This window comes from Solanum stenotomum, chromosome 11 (genome assembly GCF_019186545.1).
Source record: "Solanum stenotomum isolate F172 chromosome 11, ASM1918654v1, whole genome shotgun sequence".
Classification (NCBI taxonomy): domain Eukaryota; kingdom Viridiplantae; phylum Streptophyta; class Magnoliopsida; order Solanales; family Solanaceae; genus Solanum; species Solanum stenotomum.
In genome coordinates, this window is record NC_064292.1 from 15,937,282 (window position 1) to 15,951,431 (window position 14,150).

At 39.5% G+C, this 14,150-nt stretch overlaps 1 pseudogene; it reads right to left on the bottom strand.

The window, feature by feature from the left end:
* Window positions 1-13,638, bottom strand: part of LOC125845699 (bi-functional coumaroyl CoA and feruloyl CoA ortho-hydroxylase F6H2-1-8-like) — a 33,236-nt pseudogene extending 19,598 nt beyond the window's left edge.
* Between the last annotated feature and the right edge of the window lie 512 nt (window positions 13,639-14,150).

A 14,150-nucleotide genomic window follows, 5' to 3' on the forward strand; every position in this document is an offset into this window, starting at 1 on the left:
AATCTTAGCGAGAACGAGTAGTTTTTGAAGGTCAAGGGTTGAAGGTGTGTTGTGAAATGGGAGCTTGGAATTCAAATTCCAATATTTTGTCTCCGTGCATGCCGCTGTGAAAGGATGGTTGTCGCGGTAGCGTGGTCGTTGTAGCGGGACAAACGCGACTTAAGTCAAAGATAAACCCTAAAAATGTTTTATTCTGCACTTTTTAACTTTGAGAGCTAAGGAACGACCCCAGGTGTGTTCTTGACGGTTTTTCACTATTCTTGTGGCTAAAGGTAAGGATTTTACTCCCTGAATCCATGTTTCGATCCGTAGAACTTAGTTTCTTGGGTAATTATAAATGGGGGAGGGTTTTGATCTGGAATTATGGTGGATAAAGCCCAAATATGGGTATGGGGATCATGGGTTTGGCCTAGGGTTATTAAGATCGTTATAATCTAGATAATTAGACCTTTGATTATTGATCTTTGCGTATGAATTGTTATTTGTTGACCTAGAACAAGCGGAACGAATTCGGAAAGGAAAGATTCAAGTGCCTTAGGGGATTCAAGCTTGGATTCAAGGTAGGTGATGGTTGTGATTTCATGTTTTGTGTGATGCATGTTAGTAACTGCTTCATTGTAATGCATGCATATATGTGAATGAAGCCTATTGACCACACTTGATGTAAATAAGTATGAATGAAGAACTACATGCCATGAATCACCTCTTGTTGTATGATTGTGAGAATATACATTGTGATTGTGATTGTGGTTTGTTCAATGGGTGGGTGTCACGATTCGACACACTAACTAGGATCGGTTTCCACGTTCCAGCATAAACATGGAATTGATTATCACATTTCGGCATAAACATTGGATCGGGTATCACGTATAGGTACGCTAACAGTTTGAATATGAGTTCCATGAGAGGACCATTAAATTGGGTTCCATGAGAGAACCATTTATTGTTATATCTACTTGACATAACTGTATATCTTGAGAATATGGAATCATGCATTGCTCCTGAAATATATTCTGTACATGTATGTGTTTACCTTATTGTAATTCTGATATATGTTGTGCTTACTGGAATAGCCGCGTGATCCTATCAGTACATTATGGTTGTGTACTGATACTGCACTAGCTTGTTCTTTGTTGAGTACAGGGCATCTTCAGGAGGCTATTGATAAAGCTCATCTAGGTGACTATTGAGCGTGATCAGATTCAAGGGTGAGCCATTTCTTTCAGGCTACCATGGATCTTTCTTGTTTAAGTCCACTCTTTCCAGACTCAAACTATTTGTTTAAGGTGTTTGTTTAGTTTCAGGGTTGTACCCCTTGCTCTTAGATTTGTCGTTAGTAGAGTTTTGGTACAATGACTATCGAGTTCTAGGGATTGAAATTCCACATTAGTTTGATTAGTTATTTGTTATAATCTTTGGAGTTTATGGGGACTCTATTTTTATTGTCATTTAAACCTGCTTCCGTAACTTTAAATGCGTTAGTTTTGATTTAGTTGTGTAGTTTTTGGTTAAGCTGTTTGGTTTGGGTTGTAGTAATGGTTCTCCCACTCGGATGGTTAGTTTGGGTGCTAATCACGACGGTCTGGGTCATGACAAAGTTGGTATCAGAACCTAGATTTGTTGATTCATTGTACCAAAATGAGTCTAGTAGAGTCTTACGGAATGGTACGAAGGCGTCTGTACTTTTCTTCGAGAGGCTATAGGACTTTAGGAAAAACTCACTTCTTTCTACTCCTTCGTGCTATGATTTGAATCCAATTGGTATCTGGGTGATACAAATTGGTATCTTTCCTCCTTCACTCTATGGTCCGAACTGGAGCAACAAAAGTGGTAACATCATCACTAGCAAAAGAGGATGTGTATAGACTACCGACAGTTGAATAGGGTCACCATTCGGAATAAGTATCCACTGCCTTGAATAAATGATCTTTACACCAATGCATGGTCATCTATGGAACAAACAAATTTAGAAATCGGGCTTGTCAGTGAGTAGTAACTTGAAAATTGTGAATGCGTGTTCCTTGTTGCCTGAATTAACTGTGAGTGTGGAAGTTGTATTTTCTTGGATGTGATGATATGATTATGTGCACAATAAGTGTGGGTTTGAATTTTGATATATGCAATATGTTGGCTGAATTGATTGAAACTATGCAAGTTGTAACTGCTGAGTATCGTGAAACTTGTTGTGAAAAGAAGGTCAAGACTAAGTTTGATGCAAAAGTCTACATAATGTACAAGGTGATTCGTAATAATCGTGTGAGTGTCTGGGTGTATCATGGGGATGTGTGTGTTATGGTGTTGAATTAATGAGAATGAGTTGAATTGTGTATCGTTGGATTGACTCGGGGTAGACAGTGATTATCCTAGTTCAGAGGATTATCCTAAATTGCTCAGTAAAGCTGAAAACCATTGGGAGATTTAGAAAAGAGAAAAAACCCAAAAAAATTATTGCCTGGGTACTGTTTCCGTCTGAGCTGCTATGACGGAATTTTTCCACCAGTGCGAGGCCGCCAGAGCGAAAATTCCCAGCCATTCCCAACCAGAGCAGGACAGGGTGAGACAGAACCTTAACCTTGTCTCCTCTATTTTTCCCAGGTCTCCTTATTGAACCTAAATCGAATCCGAACTAACCCCTACAATCCAATCAATGTTTAGCAATCGAGGATAGACTATAAAACCTTGTAATAAATCGAATGCTGTCAAAAACAACAAAAAAATCTAGCATCCATATGCTTACAAAAACAAAAAAGGGTGTGCGAAATTTTCCAAGTGTGAATTTTAGTTGACTTCGGTTGCCTTTTTGGGGCATGTAGTTTCAAGGGAAGGGGTAATGGTAGATCCCCCAAAGGATTGAGCAATCGGGAATTGGGTTCGACCTAGTTCTGTGACTGAAATTAAGAGTTTTGTGGGGCTCGCTAGCTACTATCATCGCTTGTAAAGGGATTAAGTTCAGATATGCAAATTCAAGTTTATATGTGACACCATTCAAGAAGTTTTGGTAAGGGACGGTTAGATAATGGACACCATTACTTTGGAAAATGCATTTAGTATTGCTATCATAACATGTATGGGTTGTTTAGCGAATGATGAAATTAAGTTATGTCAATTGAGGTGAGAAGCTATACTATGATTTCATGGATTGATTGTATATCAAGATGATAGGGCTCAGAGTTATGCTTTTTCGGGCAAGACCGAGGCTGAGGGTCTGATGCAGTGATCATAAGTACTATTATTGTTTGTGATCGGATGGCTAATATGTTGTTTGATTTGTGTTCTACTTATTCTTATGTGTCCGTGCGATTTGCGTTAGAATTTGATATGATTTGTGATATACTTGATGCCCCCATCTATGTTTCTACCCCAGTTGAAGAGTTAGTCATAGTCACCTATGTATATCGTGTGGTCCTGTTGTGTTATGTATTTTCAGATTTGGGTTGATTTGGTTATGCTGAATAGGACTAACTTGATATAATCTTAGGCATGACTTGGTTGTCCCCCTATTGTGCTGTGCCTAATAGTAATGCTAAGTCGGTAACTCTAGAGATCCCGGGTAGGGAAAGGTTAGAGTGGGAAAGGAGTACAAGCCTAAGTCAGCTAAGGTCATATCTTTCGTGCTGGGTAGGAAACTGGTGGCAGGATTGTTTGACATAATTGGCTCATATTCGGGATGTTGAGGTTTAGTCTCCCTCTATTGAGTCTGTTTCCTGTGGCACCAAAATTTAGAGAAGTGTTCCTTACTAATTTTCTTGGTATGCCTTCAGATAGAGATATCGGTTTCTGCATTGACTTGGAAATTGGTACTCACCTTATTTCCATCCCTCCATATCGTATGGCACCGGCATAATTAAGAAAGCTTAAGGCTCAAATCCAAGAGCTTCTTGATAAGGTTTCATCTATCTTAGTGCTTCCCTGTGGGGTGCTCCTGTCTTGTTGTTAAGAAGAAGGAGGGCAGTATGAGGACCAGTGATTTTATCTTAAGCCATAAGGGAGTGGATTAATACCAGAATGACAAGCTTATGGATAAATAAAGTTTCATTGAGTAAACTTGGGTGAAGGAAATTGAAGATTTTAGTAAGAATGTGTGTATAAATAATGAGTTAGTTCTTTGAATTTGATGAGTATATCTGAGTTTGAGGTGTCGTGTTGATGAAAAGGTTGACTTCGTAGTGATTGTTAGGGCAGACTAAGCATAATGGTAATAAGAGTTTGTGATAGGATACAACTATATAATAAGATTGTGGTTAAGCGAATTTGGTGTAGTAATTATGACTTGCGAGTACCTAAGTTTGTGGCTTCCTAATATTTGGTGAGTAACGTGGTTGCATAGAAGGTTTTGAGAGATGGTGGGACACCACTCGAATAGAATTTAAAAAGAGCTAGAGTCATAATGAGGAAAATAGTGGGATGTAGTACATCCTTTAAAGAGAGGCAATGGCAAGAATATTTTATTTGATTGCAAAGGCTGAAAAGATATCTTCAGAGGGATAGATAATTGGGTTCAGAGATGTGTGGTTTTATTCATTTTGCTATGGCTATGGTAATAGTGTCACAAGTCCATCAGATTGGTTAAAAACTATTAGAAAGGACTTGAGAAAGAAGGGTACAGACATCAGCTCGAGTGTGATGATAAGTGCTTTGTTTTTGTTTTGAGTTTAGTAATGAGTACGATTGAATTTTTAGCGAAAGATATTGTAATATCGATGGAGAGGCGATTAATGATAAATGAAGATCCATGAAGTCATAAAAAATTTCAAGGTACAAGCTAATGTTGATAGAGAAAGAGATTGTGTTATACAATGGAAATTACAATTCAAATTTTTCATTGTAAGTCTACATTTGTGGTGATGTATTTTGTCAAGGTATGAATTGGCATGGTGATAAATAATTAATTGTATCCGGTATTGAGCAATTGAAAAGATTTACACCTGGGTTGAGTCGTAAAGTTTATTACTGTTAATTGTTAAGTACCTAAGAAAGGTTTTCATTTAAAAGTGTTGGTTTAGAGGAAGGTAAATGGTCGGAGTGCTCATGATGGTTCTGAGTATGGTGCACTAGCTATGCTCATGTGTGTTTTCACTTGTGTGGGTGGATCCCAGGTGGTGAATCAGGTGTACTGATCCTGCGATGTTCTTTTGGTTGAATGAGATGATTGGGATGACTTGGTTATTTCATATGACATATTTGGTGTTGTTTTGGAGTTGTTAAAGTATTTTAGTGGTTCTACATGTACCACTGACTTATGAGAATTTATAGAAGAGCTACCATGCGTATTTATGGTTGTCCGACAATCTTAGTTTTCATCTTGTCGTCGAGGTCATGTATCGATTATGTGTGGTTGAATGTGGGGATCATTGGGTCAAATTCTATTGTTCTTAAGGGTAATCTACAATCGCAATTACTAAATCTAACATTTCGATAATGTTGTTAGAGGGTTGGTATGCTGAGACATATCCCTCGATGAGTATATGATGTCTAAAGATCAAATTGTTATAACTTAAGCTCATAGGAATTTGGGTTGTATGATGGAGATGTTGATAAGAACTATGATTTTTTGGGTATTATGATTGTGTGTTGGTTTTGGTTCACCTCTAATTGTGGCGAGTTTGGACTTAGGATTTATCATGGTTATGTGAGAAAAGATTCATCCTGATGTTGTGTTAAAGTCCTTGATAACATGTTGCAGTCATGTGAACGATCAACTTTGGTGGTTATAGGGAATAACTTTGTTGTTAGTTAAGTGCACATACAACAATAATTATCACTCGAGTATTGTGATGACTTCATTGAGGCATAGTATGAAGAACTGGTTGAAATTCTTGATCGCGATGTCCGGAAGCTAAGGGCATGTGAGACAAGTATCTCATGTTGTTCAGCGATTCAAGTACTTCTCTACCCTTACTTTAGCCAGTCTTCCCTAGTTGATCACTCGGGGACGAGTGATGGGTAAATTGGTATATATTGTAACGACCTGATTCTGTCGTTAGGGAAAAGCCAATGGTTAAGAATTGGGGTCAGAAAACTTTTTGGTAGTAACTTGGAATTTCCTAACGTAGTCCAAATTTGGACGAAATCGAAGTTAGAAAGGTCTAGGGAAATCTGGTAATGAATGAGAGATCTAATTATGAATTTGATTACATGAATAGATAGTTAAGACGTTATGGAACCCACACGACTTTACGAAATCGAATTCGGGCGAGTAGAACTCTCGAAAATAATCTTAGCGAGAACGAGTAGTTTTTGAAGGTCAAGGGTTGAAGGTGTGTTGTGAAATGGGAGCTTGGAATTCAAATTCCAATATTTTGTCTCCGTGCATGCCGCTGTGAAAGGATGGTTGTCGCGGTAGCGTGGTCGTTGTAGCGGGACAAACGCGACTTAAGTCAAAGATAAACCCTAAAAATGTTTTATTCTGCACTTTTTAACTTTGAGAGCTAAGGAACGACCCCAGGTGTGTTCTTGACGGTTTTTCACTATTCTTGTGGCTAAAGGTAAGGATTTTACTCCCTGAATCCATGTTTCGATCCGTAGAACTTAGTTTCTTGGGTAATTATAAATGGGGGAGGGTTTTGATCTGGAATTATGGTGGATAAAGCCCAAATATGGGTATGGGGATCATGGGTTTGGCCTAGGGTTATTAAGATCGTTATAATCTAGATAATTAGACCTTTGATTATTGATCTTTGCGTATGAATTGTTATTTGTTGACCTAGAACAAGCGGAACGAATTCGGAAAGGAAAGATTCAAGTGCCTTAGGGGATTCAAGCTTGGATTCAAGGTAGGTGATGGTTGTGATTTCATGTTTTGTGTGATGCATGTTAGTAACTGCTTCATTGTAATGCATGCATATATGTGAATGAAGCCTATTGACCACACTTGATGTAAATAAGTATGAATGAAGAACTACATGCCATGAATCACCTCTTGTTGTATGATTGTGAGAATATACATTGTGATTGTGATTGTGGTTTGTTCAATGGGTGGGTGTCACGATTCGACACACTAACTAGGATCGGTTTCCACGTTCCAGCATAAACATGGAATTGATTATCACATTTCGGCATAAACATTGGATCGGGTATCACGTATAGGTACGCTAACAGTTTGAATATGAGTTCCATGAGAGGACCATTAAATTGGGTTCCATGAGAGAACCATTTATTGTTATATCTACTTGACATAACTGTATATCTTGAGAATATGGAATCATGCATTGCTCCTGAAATATATTCTGTACATGTATGTGTTTACCTTATTGTAATTCTGATATATGTTGTGCTTACTGGAATAGCCGCGTGATCCTATCAGTACATTATGGTTGTGTACTGATACTGCACTAGCTTGTTCTTTGTTGAGTACAGGGCATCTTCAGGAGGCTATTGATAAAGCTCATCTAGGTGACTATTGAGCGTGATCAGATTCAAGGGTGAGCCATTTCTTTCAGGCTACCATGGATCTTTCTTGTTTAAGTCCACTCTTTCCAGACTCAAACTATTTGTTTAAGGTGTTTGTTTAGTTTCAGGGTTGTACCCCTTGCTCTTAGATTTGTCGTTAGTAGAGTTTTGGTACAATGACTATCGAGTTCTAGGGATTGAAATTCCACATTAGTTTGATTAGTTATTTGTTATAATCTTTGGAGTTTATGGGGACTCTATTTTTATTGTCATTTAAACCTGCTTCCGTAACTTTAAATGCGTTAGTTTTGATTTAGTTGTGTAGTTTTTGGTTAAGCTGTTTGGTTTGGGTTGTAGTAATGGTTCTCCCACTCGGATGGTTAGTTTGGGTGCTAATCACGACGGTCTGGGTCATGACAAAGTTGGTATCAGAACCTAGATTTGTTGATTCATTGTACCAAAATGAGTCTAGTAGAGTCTTACGGAATGGTACGAAGGCGTCTGTACTTTTCTTCGAGAGGCTATAGGACTTTAGGAAAAACTCACTTCTTTCTACTCCTTCGTGCTATGATTTGAATCCAATTGGTATCTGGGTGATACAAATTGGTATCTTTCCTCCTTCACTCTATGGTCCGAACTGGAGCAACAAAAGTGGTAACATCATCACTAGCAAAAGAGGATGTGTATAGACTACCGACAGTTGAATAGGGTCACCATTCGGAATAAGTATCCACTGCCTTGAATAAATGATCTTTACACCAATGCATGGTCATCTATGGAACAAACAAATTTAGAAATCGGGCTTGTCAGTGAGTAGTAACTTGAAAATTGTGAATGCGTGTTCCTTGTTGCCTGAATTAACTGTGAGTGTGGAAGTTGTATTTTCTTGGATGTGATGATATGATTATGTGCACAATAAGTGTGGGTTTGAATTTTGATATATGCAATATGTTGGCTGAATTGATTGAAACTATGCAAGTTGTAACTGCTGAGTATCGTGAAACTTGTTGTGAAAAGAAGGTCAAGACTAAGTTTGATGCAAAAGTCTACATAATGTACAAGGTGATTCGTAATAATCGTGTGAGTGTCTGGGTGTATCATGGGGATGTGTGTGTTATGGTGTTGAATTAATGAGAATGAGTTGAATTGTGTATCGTTGGATTGACTCGGGGTAGACAGTGATTATCCTAGTTCAGAGGATTATCCTAAATTGCTCAGTAAAGCTGAAAACCATTGGGAGATTTAGAAAAGAGAAAAAACCCAAAAAAATTATTGCCTGGGTACTGTTTCCGTCTGAGCTGCTATGACGGAATTTTTCCACCAGTGCGAGGCCGCCAGAGCGAAAATTCCCAGCCATTCCCAACCAGAGCAGGACAGGGTGAGACAGAACCTTAACCTTGTCTCCTCTATTTTTCCCAGGTCTCCTTATTGAACCTAAATCGAATCCGAACTAACCCCTACAATCCAATCAATGTTTAGCAATCGAGGATAGACTATAAAACCTTGTAATAAATCGAATGCTGTCAAAAACAACAAAAAAATCTAGCATCCATATGCTTACAAAAACAAAAAAGGGTGTGCGAAATTTTCCAAGTGTGAATTTTAGTTGACTTCGGTTGCCTTTTTGGGGCATGTAGTTTCAAGGGAAGGGGTAATGGTAGATCCCCCAAAGGATTGAGCAATCGGGAATTGGGTTCGACCTAGTTCTGTGACTGAAATTAAGAGTTTTGTGGGGCTCGCTAGCTACTATCATCGCTTGTAAAGGGATTAAGTTCAGATATGCAAATTCAAGTTTATATGTGACACCATTCAAGAAGTTTTGGTAAGGGACGGTTAGATAATGGACACCATTACTTTGGAAAATGCATTTAGTATTGCTATCATAACATGTATGGGTTGTTTAGCGAATGATGAAATTAAGTTATGTCAATTGAGGTGAGAAGCTATACTATGATTTCATGGATTGATTGTATATCAAGATGATAGGGCTCAGAGTTATGCTTTTTCGGGCAAGACCGAGGCTGAGGGTCTGATGCAGTGATCATAAGTACTATTATTGTTTGTGATCGGATGGCTAATATGTTGTTTGATTTGTGTTCTACTTATTCTTATGTGTCCGTGCGATTTGCGTTAGAATTTGATATGATTTGTGATATACTTGATGCCCCCATCTATGTTTCTACCCCAGTTGAAGAGTTAGTCATAGTCACCTATGTATATCGTGTGGTCCTGTTGTGTTATGTATTTTCAGATTTGGGTTGATTTGGTTATGCTGAATAGGACTAACTTGATATAATCTTAGGCATGACTTGGTTGTCCCCCTATTGTGCTGTGCCTAATAGTAATGCTAAGTCGGTAACTCTAGAGATCCCGGGTAGGGAAAGGTTAGAGTGGGAAAGGAGTACAAGCCTAAGTCAGCTAAGGTCATATCTTTCGTGCTGGGTAGGAAACTGGTGGCAGGATTGTTTGACATAATTGGCTCATATTCGGGATGTTGAGGTTTAGTCTCCCTCTATTGAGTCTGTTTCCTGTGGCACCAAAATTTAGAGAAGTGTTCCTTACTAATTTTCTTGGTATGCCTTCAGATAGAGATATCGGTTTCTGCATTGACTTGGAAATTGGTACTCACCTTATTTCCATCCCTCCATATCGTATGGCNCTTGTATTGGGTAATTGAATCTAAGTAGAATTTGATAAAACAAATCGATTCTAGATGGATTAAGGTCAGAAAATGAGTAGAATTTTTTTTCGGAAAGTCCTTGGAGAGGGCTGGGGTGGCACACCCCAGCAGTGTCATGGGATTCAAGTTGATACTCAAAAGATTGAGGCAGTGCAAAACTGGCCTAGACCAACATCTCTAACTAATATTAGGAGTTTCTTGGGATTGGCTGGTTATTATAGGAGGTTTGTCGAGGCGTTCTCATCTATTTCATCCCCGTTGACTAAGCTAACTCAGAAGACAGTTAAGTTTCAATGGTCTGAAGCTTGTGAGAAAAGCTTTCAGGAATTTAAAACTAGGTTGACTATTGCCCTAGTGTTGACCTTACCAGAAGGTATGCAAGGTTTTGTGGTGTATTGTGATGCGTCTAGAGTTGGATTGGGTTGTGTATTGATGCAAAATGGGAAGGTTATACCTTATTCCTCTAGACAACTTAAGGTTCACGAGAGGAACTACCGAATCCATGATCTAGAGTTTGTTGATATAGTATTCGTTTTGAAAATATGGCGTCACTATCTTTATGAAGTTCATGTAGATATGTTTACCGATCAGAAGAGTCTTCATTATGTATTCAGTCACAAAGAGCTTAATCTCATACAAAGAAGGTGGTTGGAATTACTCAAAGATTATGATATAAGTATTCTATATCAACCAGGTAAGGCTAATGTTGTTGTTGATGCCTTGAGCAGGTTGTCTATGGGTAGTACTTATAACACCTTAAAAAAATCAGCTTTTGGACTCAATAGAAAATTTGTGAACCACGACAGGGTTCACGGACCGTGAAAGGAACCACGGTCCGTCGACCTGCCCGTGGCTCATACCCTCCTAGAAGAGATGGACCACGAGACCCTTCACGGGCCGTGGACCACCCCACAAGCCATAGGGAAGCTCATGGAAGCCAGACAGAACTCACCAGGCTCAGAAGTCAGAACACGGAGCCCTTTACGGGCCGTAGTCTTGATGAAGGGTCGTGATGGCTTTCGTGAAGCCAAACCAGTAGGCCCCTAGCCCAACGGAAGGACCACGATGACCTTCACGGTCCGTGATCCTTCACACAGTCCATGAAGTGGACCGTAGAGGTAAGGGCCAAAAACCAGTAGTCACTGGCCCAGGAAGCACGACCTATATGACGGACCGTGGTCCTTGTGATGGTTCGTTGTTTGCGTCCGTGGTCGGGGCTCAGCAGATTTTAAGTGGGGTCGTTTTGGTCTTTTCTCCTATGTGTTGGACACCTAAACTACGTCGTTTAACCCCTAAACTACATAGTTATGGTATGTTTGAGCCTAGTAACTTAGTCAGAACTTAACCTAATCTATCATTCACCAAAATCATTCAAACTTAGAACAAAAGAAGAAGAAAGAGGCGCCAATTTTCCTAAGAACAACCAACAAGTTTCATTCATGTTTTAGCTCGAAATCGAAGGATTTCTCCATGGAATTCATCACCAGGTATGCGGGATTTCACTAGTGAGTTCCTTTCACCCATTAGGTGTAACGACCCTAAAAACAAACTAGAGTAACTAGAGCCTAACGTGGGTTCGTTTGTGATCGTCTTGAGTGTTGATGGTATTTCATGTGGTCAAGATGCTTGGTGAAGGTATTTTTTTAAAAGGTATTAAAACATTTAAAATGGTATTTTAGAATTCATTCTTCATATTTCTCAGAAACAAAACCCTTCTCTCCTAAAAGTTCTCTCTAGAACTCCATTAAAGGTCAAGGTCCAAAATCAAGCTAGGGTTGAAGGTTTCAAGTGTTTTCTTCTCAAAATTAGTAGGATTCATGAAGGTTAAGGTATGAGGATCCTTTATCCTTGATTATTCTTCCTTTCAAGGAGCTCAATCTAAATGATTTCAAAGTTCTTCCAAAAACATAAATCCAAATTTTGATTCTAAGCATGGGTTCTTGCATTAAATGATTTTTAATGATGATTTATGTTATTATTGATGTTTGTTGATGGTTTTTAAGAAAGAAAATTCCATGAGCCCATGTCTTTCCAAGTTTCATAAATTTCACCATAAAGTGGGTATATTGATTTTGATTCAATGATAATAGAATTATGTTTAGATTGTTGTGGGCTGTTGATTTATGCCATTAACTATATCTAATTGTGTGGAATTGTTAGTGAATTGAGTAATTGGGTTCATAGCCTTGAATGGGCATTTTGTGAATTAATCCTTGTGCTTCTATTCAACTCTAGGTTGCGCTTGTTTCCGGGCAAACTCAAGTCCAAATGGACCGGGCCATTTTTGCTCACAAAAGTGCCCCTCCATGGAGCGGTTGAGATTGAGAAGAGTGAAGGAACAAGGTTTATAGTTAACGGGCAAAGGATCAAGATCTATCTGGGAAACGCGGAAAGTGTGCAAGAAGTTGTTGGCTAGACATAGCATAGGGTCCGTGTCTAAAAAGTGTCCAGAAAATGTAAAAAGAAAGGGCTAATGGTTGCTAGATGTGCAGGGGCGAAAAACAAAATCTACAGAAAAAGGTCTAGTGCAGAGGTCTACGGACACCATCGATGGTTCGTTCCACGGACCGTGAATGGTGCCCGTAGATCCCAGGTAAGGTTTCTAAATTGTCTAAGTATGGATGTGATCTACGTTCCCCATCTACGGACCGTAGATCGACTCACAGACTATAAACGGGGTCTCTTGGGTCCAAACCGTAGTTCTACCTGACCCAACCCGGACCCCTCCTAAATAAAATCCCCCCATTTTCAAACCATAAATTCCCCTTCAATCACCCTACATATTTCCCCCATAATTCCAATCATTTTTTTAATTCCACTCACCCCCAAATTCCCCAAGAGGTCCAGTGTCCGGGTTCGGTACAAAAAGGTGAGTTTGTGGTATTTAAAGCGTAGAGTCATCACACAAATCACCCCATTTCCATTGCTTGTAAGGTAATAGACTTCTCTTTCACTTTGAATTTTGATTCACTGATTGATTATAGAAAGTCTGGAATTGGGTCTTGACCTTGGGTAGTTGATTGTATGTAAATGCATGCTAAACTACTACTACAAACACCCTTGGGACGATAGATAGTGATTGTGTGTGTTTATACTGTATAAAATCAGTGTAATGAGAGTCTAAATGCAAGTTTCGAATTAGGGTTCCTAGTTTTGTGTGCAATTCCTGTGAATTTAGTAATCGGAACCCTTAGAATGATGAACTAGCATAATTTATGTTGAAATGCATGATTAGACTAGGTGATACTATTGAAATTGGTAAAATTGGGGTCAACATGAAGGATGCTTGAAACTTGGCACCGATCTGATTCAAAAGACCACGTTTACGGACCGTAGATCAATCTACGGACTGTAGATCAGGTCCGTGAGTCTACACACCACAAAATATGCTAAGTGTGGAAGCATAATTGTGGACTACGGCCCGTAGATCAGTCTGCAGACCGTTCTGAACATCTGTGGTTCCCATTAGAGTCTAAATTTTTGGGACCCCTGATCTACAGAGGGAATCCACGGACCATAGGTCAGCCTATGGACTGTAGATGCCCACCGTTGGTGGCCACTGAAGCCATTGTCTGGAATTTTTTCTGTTTTCCGTTTTTGTTCGTTCTTAGTTCTAAAATATTTTCGAGTGTGTTATAAGTTTATTTTGGAACTAATTAGACATCCGCAGGTACCATGGCACCTAAGAAGCAAGTGACCTACTCAAAAAGAGGCAAATCAAAATCCGTGGTGCCTACTTTTAGGTTGATTGATGAAGACACGGATGCGAAAATCCAACATATGTTCTACCGGCCACGAGGACATCTCCTACTACACCTCGGGCTACCCAGAATACATCTCGGCAGGTGGTCACCGACGTAGTCACTGTCTCCCAGTCTGATGAGGAGAACACACTGATCGGGTCACCGACTAGTTCTTCTTCCGGCTCTGACCCCGCCCATGCTTCTAGCTCTGGTTCTGGATTCGCGATATGCTCAGGTTCACATGGACAAGCTGCCTCGTCTGAAGAGGCCACTAGTTTGGGAGAAGCTCCGGTGCCATGAAACTACGACCCTGATCCGATGGCTGAGGAGCCAAACAG